The 15,000-nt window shown below is 38.7% G+C and overlaps 1 long non-coding RNA gene across 1 annotated transcript; it reads left to right on the top strand.

Annotated features, from left to right (window-relative positions):
* Positions 1-2,278: 2,278 nt before the first annotated feature.
* Positions 2,279-10,857, top strand: LOC143040156 (uncharacterized). Its single transcript, XR_012967686.1, has 3 exons — positions 2,279-2,324; positions 7,053-7,351; positions 9,422-10,857. It is a non-coding gene; the product is annotated as an uncharacterized LOC143040156 (long non-coding RNA).
* Positions 10,858-15,000: the final 4,143 nt, after the last annotated feature.

The raw sequence follows: 15,000 nt of genomic DNA, 5'->3' as shown, positions 1-15,000 counted from the left end.
ATATCTATCTTAAGTAATTTTCTTTAGATTTTTGTAAGACGAAACCTGCAACCTGACAACTGGCGACTGCACCATTTCTCCTACAACTATAGCCAGGTAAATTAGGCATAAGGAAACAAAGGCATGTAGTGATCCTGCAAGATAGACGTAAAAGAGACGTCGCTTTGCCGCCCATTGTCAAATCTTGCCAACACAAATGCCTCCATCTGGAGGTGGAGGCCCAAGGGGATGGTACTTGGTCACAGAACTAGGCCCAAAACATCTTTCTATCAACTTTATCTATATTTCTTCTACTTTTTGACATAAGGACAGCTGGCAACATGCCACTGCTCCGCCTCCTCCTATTACTACAAGCTGGTGACACAGAAACTGTCCCACATTAATACAACGAGAGCAAGAGTTATGGGAGAGCGAAGGGAGAGAATCACGAGACTCCGGAAGATCAGGAGGACAACACGCGTCTCGACCGGCTTCGACTCAGGCCCGTGCAGAAGGGGGGGGGGGGGGGGTTGCTGGGGATTCCCGAGCACCTGCCCCTTTGCCCCGTGCCCCAAAAGTGCCCTTCACAAAAATATATAAAAATGAATGAAAAATTATTTCTCACAGGCTTTTTCCATTTTCTTAACATTCAGAAATTATAATGTGGAAAATGGTGTTGTACCCTACCGGATGGTTACCAAATACAAATAATACAAAAGAGTGAAGTGCCCAATTTCCTGCCCAAAGCACCTGTCCCTTGCAATGGCTGTGCACGTTACTGCTTCGCCTTATGTCTTTCTCAAGAGAAATACAAGTCTCTACCAAGTCACTTAGAGATAACAGTCCAAATTTTCTTCCTAGACCTATTGCTGTGCTACGGATCACTAAAACTTGAGGCAACAATCATAACAAATACATAGAAACATTCCCACATTGATACCAACGTTTTTTCCCAGAGAGATCTATAGGAGGGCCCTTGGGCCATTGTCATCCGATATGGGGCTGCGGATATCCAGTCAGTGAAACTCAAAATAGTGGCTATTACCCTTATTATTACCTACTTTTCTTCTTCGCCTCTTCCTCTTCTTTATTTTCCTTATAGACCACCTTGCCTTCTTTATTTTTTCTTCTATTTTTGTTATTTTCCTCTTCGCTTTCTTCTTCTTTTTCTAATATCCACACCTTTCTCTATTTTCCTTTCCCTTTACTTTCTCCTACGCCTCTTCTTTTACTTTATATTTTTGCCAACCTCTTCTTCTGTATTTTAATCTCTTTTTACATGTCATACTTATCCCATAAGCATAATAGGGCATCACCATCAACGTCCTCCTAACGATCATTATCATAATTAGCATAATTATTGGCACAACCATTTTTGTAAACACGTTAATCTTCTTCGTCGTCGACATTACTCATCGTCGTCACCACCACCATCACCACCACCACTATCAATGCCAGCACCCATCCCCCCACCTCTACCATCACTCCCACCACCACCACCACCACCGCCACCACCACCACCGCCACCACCACTACCAACACCGACCTCGCCACCATCACCATCACCATCACCATCATCATCACCATCACCATCACCATCACCACCACCATCACCACCACCACCACCAACACCATCACCACCACCACCAACAACACCACCATCACCACCACTACCAACACCGACCTCACCACCATCACCATCACCACCAACACCATCACCATCACCATCACCATCACCACCACCATCACCATCACCACCACTACCAACACCGACCCCACCACCACCACCACTACCACCACTACCACCACCACCACCAAACCACCACCACCACCACCTGTCCACTAGCGAATTACTCACACACATATATATATATATATAAATATATATATATATATATATATATATATATATATATATATATATATATATATATATATTGTTACGTGCCCGTGATATATCTCGACAGCTATGTTATAATCCCACCTCCCACATCGTGGACGGTCGGATAGGTCATTCCTAAAACTGGACAGTTTCTTCTGCGCATGCGCCTATAGGCTGTTGGATTAAATTTATGTTCTCTTTCTTTTTGGTTACTTTAGGTTAATTTTCTCTGTATTCACACTAATTTTCTATCAACGTTACCATGCTAAATTGTATAATAAAGCTAATGTATATTTCATCAAATAAGCGTTACTTGGTAACTGTCGAGCTTGAGCAAGCTAGTGTCTCCTGCTTGTCCAGTCTCTCCCCTACCGTCACTCTCTTACTTTTTCGCACTCGTCGTATAAAGACACGCCCACCCTTGGGGGTATACGGTATACGGTATTGTATAATTGTAAGACAGGTAAAAACTGAGGAGGAATCCAAGTGTTACTGATAATTCCAATTGAATGTGAAATATCTTATTTGTTCAGTTATAAGTCTTTATCTGTTATGTGTCTTGTTAATATAGTTAATGTTAAGTATAACATATTTAATATATCCTTTTTACTAAAATCATGAAGACATCCTTAGTCATTCTTTCCACATCTATATAATTGAATTAAGAGAAATCTTCATGATAGTGAAACATCACAAAATTACTAGGTATCTTCAATGACACAGGAATTGTCGACCAATCTATTTGAAGAGTTGTGGCGACAATTATTGTCGTGTCTTCCCTTTTTTCGTCCCTTATCTATTAAGTTGAGGTAGGTTTCACTCCTCGAGTATAAGAGATAGATGGGAACACAAGTGAGGGCCCGTCCGCGATATAACCATTGTGTGCCAAAGTGTTAACTCGCCACGTATTTCATCGCTGAGGCAAGTTGCTGTGTTTAGTGTTCAGTCATTACATTGCTCCTGTTTTATTGCTTGTGCGATTGGCAAGTTAACTCTTATCCTTGAGTTTCTCATATTGTGGTTAATCCCTTATATGAACATAAGAATGAAGGAGACTGCAAGAGACCATAAGGCCTACACTAGGCAGCTTCGTATCCATCACCACCTGTCATCCCCATCCATTAAGTTGTCTAATCGTTTCTTAAAACAACTGATAGTTTCAGCGCTCACTACATGGTTACTAAGTTTATTCCATTCGTGGACCACCCAATTAGTAAACCAATTCTTGCCTATTTCCTTTTTAAATCTAAATTTGTCAAGTTTATAACCATTACTGCGAGTCCTGCATTTCTCATGTGTCATTGATTTATGAGCTTGTTAGCTCAGCAATTGTAATTATATGTTTGTGCGCGTGCTCAAAACCATGAGTTCAATATGTTAAGTGTAGAACAGTTTTTAGATGCTCCTTCAATCGAAGCACTGGAGGAACTTAACAAAAAAGATTTGGTAGCAACCGCTCAACACTTCCAATTAGAGGGTTGTTCAAACTTACGAAAGGACGCCCTGAGGGAGGTAGTCGTCAACCACCTCGTTAAAAACGAATTCCTAACACCATCACCAGAAAATTCTAAGGAAATTAATATGTCCAGTAATTTAGCCCTACAAGTTGAACTCGGGAGAGCTGAGATACAACTAGAAACCCTCAAACAAGGGCAAGCCCAAGCTAATAACTCTTCCATGCTTAGAGTAGACCAAAATTGATGTAGTGTTCCTAAGTTCAATGAGGAAGAACCGGACTAGTTCTTCTCTCTTTTCGAGAAATTGGCAAGGCTCAATGGTTGGTCATTTGATAAGTGGACTCAGCTTGTCTATCGGTCGTTCACCGGTAAGGCGTTGGACGTCTTCACCGCTCTTTCGGAAGAGCAGGTGAAAGACTATAATCTGGTTAAGTCCACTGTCCTTACGAGTTACGAAATCGTCCCAGAGGCCTATCGCCAGCAGTTTCGAAACCTTAGGAAATCTAACAACGAAACCTATATCGAATATTTTCGACGAAAACAGGTTCTTTGTCAAGGGTGGATCGAGAGCGAATCGGCGCATGTACATCATGGTAGACTCGTTGACTGATTCTGCTCGAAGACATCCGCGCTAATTTACACCCAGAGGTACGAGCCTACCTCGACCAGAGAGATATTCGTACCTTGGCTGACGCCGGCCCAGTGGCCGACCACTATTGTTTAACTAATCAACGTGTAGCTTACAGGTCTTCTGCTCCCGCGTTCCAATCCGGCCAGTCAGTCCGGACTAAGAATCTTCTCGTTCTTCCTTATCATGATAACTTCATTAAATTACCTTTATATTCTTAAGAATTTCAACATCCAAGTCATTTTTAGGAACTCCAACACAGTCAAGTCTTTTAATTAAAAATGCCCCTGAAAATAAGGAAGGTTATGTATATGAAATTCCATGTAAAGATTGCAACAAATGGTATGTTGGTCAGATTGGAAAGGAATTAAATGTTAGATTAAAGCAACACAAGTATAGCGTTAGAAGTGTCCAAACGTCCAACGCGCTATTTGTCCATCTTAGGGATTTCAACCATTGTATTAATTGGGATGAAGCTAAAGTAATTATTAGGAGTAATTCTTATTTGAATAGAAATATCATAGAATCTAGTCTGATCAAGGATACATTTGTTAATAATTTAAATCTAAGTCATGGACTGTACAGATTGGATGAATTTATTATTAAGAAAATTGTAAACCAAACTCTCGGGACTCTGAGCACATAGGGCACGGGGAGAGATCTAGCCTACCCTCTAATTATACATACTTGTCTCTTTTTCTGTACTTGTACCTTGAAAATGACTGAATAGACGAAAGCGCTCGGTCTCATTTCTGTTATTTTCCTAGTGGTTTTTCTGCATACTAGAATCACGTGTTCAAATGATTTCTTTTGCATATATATATATATATATATATATTGCTTTTTGTATTTTCTTTAAGACATTCTCTTTGTGTCTTAAGATAGTCTTATTGAGATCTGAGATGATTTCTCGGCAGGAGGTAATCTGTGTTGCCAAATCGCAATTTCGAGTCTCTTGACTCTTCTTCAGTGGCTTAGTATGGTGGCTGTCTATGTTAGAGGTGCTACTGAACTGAAAATACGAGATGGATAGTATTTAAGGGCTGGACTAGCTGTGTTGTGTACTCGTTCTTGGTGATGATTGGTCCGTCCGATCGGGTGACCTCTCCTTTTGCTCGTGTCGGCTTTTCCGGTAACAGAGTTCTTCCTCATGCTCAGTAGCGCTTACATGTCGGACATTTGGATGTTCAAACTAGGGTTCATATCTTTGAACCTACATATCTACATACCTACATATCTACCTACCTACCTACATACATACATACATACATATACATAAATACATACGTACATGCATACATACATACATACATATAAACATACATACTTTGCTTGAAACCACGAGGAAATCTTTGATTTCCTCGTGGTTTCAAGCAGTATATCTTTATTCACGTGTTTTATGTGATTACTGTTACATACATACATACATACATACATGCATACATACATACATACATACATACATACATACATACATACAAGGTACATGCATACATGCATGCATACATACATGCATGCACACATACATACATACATACATACATACATACATACATACATACATACATACATACATACATACATACATACATACATACGGGAATCGAAAACGGACCGCCGTAATGGCGTCCGGGTGCTCTACCACCGAGTTATCGAGTCGCGCACGCGTTTGTTTGTGTGTGTGTGTGTGTGTGTGTGTGTGTGTGTGTGTGTGTGTGTGTGTGTGTGTGTGTGTGTGTGTGTGTGTGTGCGCGTGTGCGCGTGTGCGCGTGTGCGTGTGCGTGTGCGTGTGCGTGTGCGTGTGCGTGTGCGTGCTCGTGCTTGTGCGTGTGTAATAATAATAATAATAATAATAATAAAAGGTTTATTTCTATTACAGTGGTACACTGACAATAATACATTGGAAAAGTTGATTAAAGATATAAAACTTGGAATATATACATGGAGCAATTTTACAATGAGTTAATTATGTGCACAATAGATGGGATAGCACTGTTTTTGTAGCGGTCTGTCCTTGGCGCTTTGATTGGTATGAGTCTATTTATGTGTCTAGTGGCGTGGCGAGTTGGTGGAGCATCAGGAGGGAGGAGGTGACGGTGTCTAGGGTGGGAAAGCAGGCTTTCCCCAAATTTCCTTAGTGCCTCCCCGTGCCGCTGGGACACCCTAGATAGAGTAAGGGTGGTAAGAGCATGGTCGTAGCTGCTGTACTCCACGCCCAGGATGATCCTGCACGCTCTCTTTTGTACCCTCTCCAGCTTTTGTCTCTGTGTGAGGGTGAGTGAGCTGCACCAGGCTGGTGAGGCGTACATGAGGGTGGGGAGTATGAAAGTTTTGTAGACCTCCTGTAGCTCAGATGTAGGTGTTCCTAGTGATTTTAACCTACTCAGCATATACAGTTTGTAAGACGCTGTCCTGACTATATTGGTGATATGTTGGTTCCAATTTAATTGAGCATCGAGTGTGATGCCCAAGATCTTGGTGGATTGCACCAATTGGAGGGGGTGGGGGCCCAATGAAAGTAGTGGAGGAGGTACTGCTTGGGTGGAGGTACAAAAGTGCATCACTACGGTCTTGTTGGTGTTGATTGTGACGTTGTTGTTTTCCGTCCACATCATGAGCTTGTTCAGGGTGTTTTGTAGTGGTGCGTAATCAGGCCGCCTGGTGTTGATGGGGATGCCTATGGTGCTGTCATCCACGTACTTCCATCTGTGAGGAGTGTCCATGAGGGCGTCGTTGATAAGGATGAGGAAGCATAGGGGACCCATTTTGGTACCCTGGGGAACCCCACAAGTTAAAGGGAGGAGGGTGTGTGTGTGTGTGTGTGTGTGTGTGTGTGTGTGTGTGTGTGTGTGTGTGTGTGTGTGTGTGTGTGTGTGTGTGTGTGTGTGTGTGCGTGCGTGCGTGTGTGCGTGTGTGCATGTGTGCATGTGTGTGTGTATGTGGGTGGGTGGGTGTTTGAGTGCGTGACTGTATCCATTCATTTTTCGTATATATTTTTTTATATATCCACCAAATTATCCAAACATCTCTGTATGAAAAGACTCCCGCAGTTTTGATGCATACATATCCAAATCTGCATTAACGACAACCTTTTTCCTTCTTGCAGAAGAGTCTGACTAGGGTCTTTCTACCTCACTACGATGCCACCCTGTATTGCCGTCCTCCCCAACGTATGGCTCCCGCCCCTCTACCGAGTGTGCTCACCTGAGCCCTTGCGGTCGGTCTCTGTGTGTCTCGAGGTTCCCCTCCACCCCAACTTCGTCCAAGGGCCCTCGCGGTCTACTGACGTCGGTCTGCTCGAGATGGGGCAACGTACTTACTCTTCCTCTCATCCTCATTGAGGTTGCCACTCTGCGCCATTTGTGGAGGGCAGAATGATAGGACAGGGGAAGTGTTCTCAAGGGTGTAAGTGTGTACCTGTGACTTTTTGAAAATATTTCTACGTGTCCTTTTTTGAGGGGGAATGGGGGCTGTGTACCTTTTCAAACCAGTCCTTTACGCAGCATATTTCATGAAGAGAAGCTTTTTTTTAAGGGGGGAGCTGTGTATCTTTTCATACATTTTCCGTACGTAGCAGATTCAGGGGGAGAGCAAACTTCTTTTGGAATGTTGTAATATATCTTTACCAGGCATCATGGTAATCTGTTTTTCCTTATCATCATCATTTTCCCCATTTTTATTTTTTAGTGAAATGCAATCGTCTTTTCGAAAATCTCTCCTTATCTTCATAGCTTACCTTTGTTCATTACTAGCTCTTGTTCATACTCTCACCCCTACCATACTTCTATTTTCATTCTATTTCTCTTTTTTTCGCGTCTTCCATTTATTCATACTTCGTTCTTCCTCATACATCCATCTTCTTCATACTCCCCTCTTCCTTATACTTCTCTTTTCCGCATACATCTCTTCCTCGTGCATTCCTTTTTGACAAATATCCTTATTCCACATACTTTCTCTTCTCTCAGCCTTACGTCTTCCTCATACCTCCTTCCTCTTCATAAACTCCCCTTCTTCACATACTCTCTCCCTCATACTTCCCTTTTCTTAATGACCCTATTTCTCTCAGTCCATCTTCTTTCTTTCCCACACCTTCCCTTTCCTATTTCTTCCTTCCCACTTCCCTCTTCCTTCCCACTTCCCTCCCTCTTCTTCAAACCTTCCTCCTGTTTCTCCATCCTAACTTCTTTCTCGTGTCTCCTTCTTCCAAATATTACCTTCATCATCACTCCCCCATTCCTTATAACGTCCTTTTCCTCACGCCTCAATCCTCTTCAGACCCTCAATTTCAACACTTACTCCTTGTCACTCCTATACCTCCTCAGCTATGAAGTTCATTCCATTTCTTTTCCTGTTTGGATGTCTTTCACCGCCTTTTTTCTTCTCTAAGTCGTACAACTCCTTCCTCCTCCAGCAACTCATTTCCTCTGTAATTTACAAAGGATTACAAAGACGAAGCATGCGAACAGGAGACCTTTTGGTACATAACTACGTCGGATGCGAAAAGATATAATAATGATAATAGATAAATAAATAAATTGTAATAATATATATAATAATAAATAAAATAAATGCGTAGATAGATGAATAATAAACAAACAGGTAAATAGTAAATAATGATAAATTAACAGATAATTAATACATACATACATATATATATATATACATATATATATACATATATATATACATATATATATATACCAAAGGCTTTTTTTTTCTTTCTTACAAGGGAGGTAGCCAAAGAACAAAGGCAAAAAAAAAACACTCCCACCCATTCCATCCCTATCACACTCCACCCCACTCCACCCCCTTCCCTCCCTCTTGTCTTGACACCTCCTAGATGACAGGTCATCCCTGTATCTTGTCCACTACCCTGGGTCAGAAGCAGTGTCGCAAGACACAGCACATCCACAGCAAGGCCGCTTCATTAAATCGGCGACCGCCCCCCTCTCCGTCCCCTCATGCAGAAAAGAAGGGGAGAAATCCCTTCGGGTTGCGTCAAATTTTTCTCACACATACTCCCTCTCCCCCCACCCCCACCCATTCCACCTCATGGATCACAACATCATCCATACACAACCATTCTCCATTCACTCCTGTCTTCTGTCCTCTCCGTCCTTCCTCAACAGACATTCCCCTCTTCCCCAAAGCCCCTTTTACCCCATCCATCCATCTCATCCTAGGTCGCCCCCTCATGTTCACCCCTTCCACATTTGCCTTCCACACCTCTTTAACTAGTCTTTCTTCACTCATTCTTCCCATGTGTCCAAACCATTCCAATACTTTCATCCACCCTATCTCCCAGCTCCCTTTCCACCCCCGTTCTCCTCCTCACCTCCTCATAGGACCCCCAGGCCGATGAGACATGTCTAAGCAGTACTGAGGCATCTCCACATACCCCATCCACAATTAACCTCACCAGCCATCATGAGTACCAAATAACGTACATCCACCAATTTCTTTTAATCGCTTTAGATCAACTCATACGGAGCCGGCCGAGAGCCTACCCTCCACCCCCTTCCACTGCCGTGACCAACAGCGAGGACCAGCAACATTGCATCAGTTGAGCGTGGCCATCAGAAAACCGGCATCGCTATTCGCGTCGGTCAAGCGTAGCCGCTGTGAGTGACTACCCATCTAGACTATCCACCCACTCCCTCCACCCCACGACCCAGCTGGAGACCGGCCTTGCTTCTCCACCCACCTCAACCATCCACCTACACCCTCCAAGCCGTGCATCACCTCCACCCGAGATACATCAAGCTTTCAACTACAAATTCAGTAAATTTGAACACCACTAATTCTTTGAAAGCAACGTCAGTCTCCATTCGACAGCGATCTGGACTATACATCTCATCAACATATAACTACGTAACGTATATGAAATACCGTGATTCCACACTGAAAATAAACAATATGTATATACACTCAATTGAATAGAAAATTACAAACAAGTGTATACACATATAGAAAAAACAATTATTAAACTATACATCCACATACTAAGACATAGTGATCACATAATGTCACTACAAACTCTTCAAATCAACATAGCTAAAGCATTCAACAAAACCGACATTCTTAAGACGTAAAGTAAATAATGCAAAACAAAATACTCAATCTACATAGATCAACCAACAGCTAATAGAAACCAACAAATAAACAAACATATACTATAAGTAATAGCGATAGTTCTATATAACACCATGTAAACACATGAAATCTAAGAAATATAGAGATGAATAGTTACATATCAAATATTTCCCAGTGCAAGATTTTTCAAAATAAATTTGTAAAATATCAAAGATAAGACACCTCTCAAATACAAATTACAATATTAACCCTGTCATCATATACTCCAATAATTCTTATCAATCCATATATAACAACTCAATATCAAATTAACTTGAAACTACCTTGGACGATCACACCCAACAAAATGCACAGCTCAGCATATACCAACCCCTCCCGCCCCAAAAGAAGACTCACAGACAGTCACCCAAATCCAAAAAATAATCAAATCAAATAAAGGAAGGAAAACACAACGACAAATCCTACAATGAACAAAACCAACACATAAATCAAAAACCACACATTTATGATGACTATTCCACCCAAGAAACGCAAGATGTTGTGCGTTTCAATAGGTTACATGATATTAGCGATCCCTTACTTACCAAACCTATTCCATCTATAAAAATCTTCTCCGCTTCCTTCAGATCGTGACGACCCAGGAATAATACACAATCACATTAACTAAAAAAAATATACTAACTCCATTAATTGCAAACATAAGATAACCATCTCCAATACATTAGTCTAAACTCAACATTTATAATATTCTCACCTTACCAACTCAACTCTGAAACGATATTACTCTGACAAACGCAACCAAGATCCGAAAAAATCTCACACAAAATTCAAGAATAATACATCCTCAAGATAAAACAACAAAACTTCCCACACAAAAGATAACCAGTCATTATTTCATACCATAAACAATAATCAAAACCCATACACGAAAAGTAATACTTACAAACAAAAACCTCCATCTCAAACATACATTGTTTTTAAACTCAAAAGTCAACTCCATTGAACAACAAAAAGCAAAACCCACAGATTTCCATAACCAATGCACAAGTGTGATGATACGAACATCATGATTTACAAAAAAAAAAAAAATTAAAGACAATTTATTCACAAAGCCTCCACATAACATCCGCGAAACAAATATAAGCAACATTTAATCTATGATATAGTTAAACAAAAAATAGATAAACTTATATTCCACCAATTAATCAATACAAATATATGATAACAAACAATCCAATGAATTTCATGTAACATTAGAATAGATGTTAAATGGTTCTCACAGAGATAACAAAAAACAAATTTCTATAATTAATGTACAAGAGTGAGGATACGAACAACAGCATAATTTACAAAAATAACAATTTCCAATAAAAATTAAAGCCAATATTTATCCACAAAACCTTGATAAAACATCCACGAGACAGATATAAGTAACATTTAATTCATAACATAGTGAAACAAAGTAAATAAATAAACAAAAATGTATTCCACCAACTAAGCAATACAAATATACATTATATTCCTACCTGACCATTATGCAAAATAGAGAAAATATATCAAAGACACACTGAAATATATATATACATATATATATATATATATATATGTATATATATGTATATATATATATGTATATATATGTATATATATGTATATGTATGTATATGTATGTATATGTATGTATATGTATGTATATGTATGTATATATACGTATATATATGTATATATATGTATATATATGTATATATATATATGTATATATATATATATACATATACAGTATATGTATACATATAAACTTATATGTACATATATACTCGTATATATATGTATATACATATATGTACATATATATACATATGTATATACATATACACATATATATACATATATACATATACATATATATACATATGTATATATATATATATATATATATATATATATATGTATGTATGTATGTATGTATGTCCATTCGTAAAAAGCATTTACCAAACTTCCCGTTGAAACATGTGAATGAATTATGTAATTTTATATTATTTATGTAACACCAATATAACTTAAAATATATATACAAACTAACAAATACTGATATTTTTAGAATGTCTTACATTCAATAAACTACGCCTCTAGTGAAAGTGTACCCAATTCTCAGTGAATCAATGAAAACGAAAATTAAATATCTCATTGAAAAAGAAATCTCGAGCTAGTGATAGACTCATTGAAAAGAGGAAGAATACGTAAAAAGTGAAAGATTTTTTTCATGTCTTAATGAATGCATTCCAATATATGATAGTATACATAACCCCTACCCCTTTCACTTATTCAAGTAATGAATTTCTACAAGTCAGTGTCTCCCTCTAGCGACATGACACATCATCATATACTTTCCTTGTATTCTTATGCTAAACCCCACTTTTTCGACCTTAACCCAAGATACGAGGACTTACCTCAAGAGGTCGGGAGGCAATGTATCAATATACCATTACTAACAATACCGATACGTCACACGCCATGACACATATTTCCCAACGTATATAAAGGCGCTAGTCTTTAGTAATCTTACTGACTAGACATTTCCTAAATCAAAGCATCTGACTCAGAGAATGTCACATATCAACATCGGGAGAACCAATGGAGGCCGACAAGCAGAAATTGAAATGCGGTACTGCCAAGGACTTGAACCAGGCAATCACATGACAAGTGCCGTAGTAACGTACCAAGCGTAGTTGGTACGTTACTACGGTATATGCATATGTATATGTATATGTATATGTATATGTATATGAATATGTATTTATGCATGTATACATATATATTGTCCCTTTGTCTTTCGTTTTCTTTTGAATGAGGCTTCCATTTCTCATCCATAATAATCCTTATTTTTCCTTTCTTTTGTTTTTAACTTCTTCCATTCCCCTTTATGTTCAAGGGCTCCTTCTCCCTTCATCCCCGCCTTTTTCTTTTTTCTTTTTTCTTTTTTTCTTTTTTGTGGGTGGGGGGCTCTCTGTGTCTCTACCTCCCCTCTCTTCACATAAGGTTTATTATCCCTTCGTTCTTCCTTTTCCTTCCCAACTTCGTTCTTTTCCTTCTCGTCTCACTACATTTTCCCTTGACCAGTGTTCTTCACCCTCGATAACAGGACATCGCCGTCTCCTACTATTTCGGCTGAACTAACTAGTCTTTCTAGATACTCACCCCCCACACCTTTTTTTTCATAGCCAAAGTGTTTCTTCCACCAGATTTTTTTTTTTCTTCTTTTTTTTTTTTTACTGCTTCTTTTCTTCTCTTTTAACTTTTTCTTCTTTTTATATTTTTCTTATTTTCTTTTTCTTTCTCTTTTTTCTTTCTTTTTATCTTTTTTACCCTTTTTTCTTTTCTTTTCTTCATTTTTCTTTTCTTCTTTTCTTCTGTTTAATTTTTTCTTCTCATCTTTTCTTCTATTTCACTTTTTCTTCTCCCCTTTCTTGTTATTTTTAATTTACTCCCTTGTCTGTTTCTTCTTACATTACTCTTTCTTTTCCTCCTTTCCTTTCTCCTTCTTCTCTTCCTTTCTCTTATAATCCTTCTTTATCACTTTCTTCATGTTGTCCATTCTTAATTTTCTTCTTCTTTCATTTTGGCTTTTTTTTTCTCTACTTATTCCTCTCCTCTCACTGTTTTTCCTCTCATTCTTCCCATTCCTCCTCTGCAAGACCGAAGTCCTCCCTATAGTTCAATAAAAATCTCTCACTTTTAGTGAGACCATGATCTACAGACCCCATTCAAACTCACTAGGGCGAATACATATATAGTCTAAGACCCATTAGAACTGTTTCTTCCCTCAGTTGAATCATAAAGTATAACTTTAGCCAAGATAAAATACGTCAAACGCCATCCATTCACAGAGGGTTTAGGTACAAGTTTATAGTCTAGATCTCCCCTCCATTATTTCTTTGTCATATGTCATGTAACATACATCCCTCTGACAAAACACCAGCCTTTTTTCAATCTGTCCCTAAGACCGTAGATCCGCTTTCACTCGTAATAAATATCTGTGCCCGATATTTTATCAAAATCTATTTCTTTCGCCTTCCGTTTTCTATTCGTCAAATATAACGTCGTTCTGTCTCCCTCTTTATCATCATATACAAGGAAACTTCTTATATTTCACATCGCTACATCATTCAAACATACTGTATATACATACATGTGAACGCATACACAAGCACACGCACATACACACACATACAGACATACATACATACATACATACATACATACATACATACATACATACATACATACATACATACATACATACATATATTTGCACGCACGCAAAAGTATACGCACATACACTTATACACATACATACATACATACATACATACATACATACATACATACATACATACATACATACACGTTCACAGACGCACACATACATACATACACTTACACACACATACATACATACATACATACATACATACATATATACATACATACATACATACATATATCCACACACACAGACGTACAGATGCATACGTAAACACACTTATACTCATGTACACACACACATACCCAAATGAATTAATGAATTACTGATGGCCGAAGCGGATGACATGATAAGGACAAAACAAAATGTGATTGCACTTAATGAGCAATTAACAGGCCAGGGTGCAGAAAACGAACGCCAATTAAGTGATATGATAAAATAAAATAAAAATGAATTCAACAAATTGGAAGGAAATATAAAAAGTTCAAGGAAGAGAGAATTAAGCTATAGGACATTGTGAATAAAGACAATAAGAAGGCCTAAGAAAACAAAGAAAATAAATCAGAGGTGATCAATTAAGAATAGAAAATGGGAATAAAGATGTATGAGGAGGAAAAGTTCATCTTAATAAGATAAGATAATGAAACAGCAAAGGAGAAGGGTAAAAGGAGGGCGTTGATAAGGAGGATATAATGGT

Source organism: Oratosquilla oratoria, chromosome 28 (genome assembly GCF_046742065.1).
Source record: "Oratosquilla oratoria isolate Oo_2021 chromosome 28, ASM4674206v1, whole genome shotgun sequence".
Lineage (NCBI taxonomy): Eukaryota > Metazoa > Arthropoda > Malacostraca > Stomatopoda > Squillidae > Oratosquilla > Oratosquilla oratoria.
Note: the sequence above shows the minus strand (reverse complement) of the source record. Positions and strands in the feature narration are given on the sequence as shown.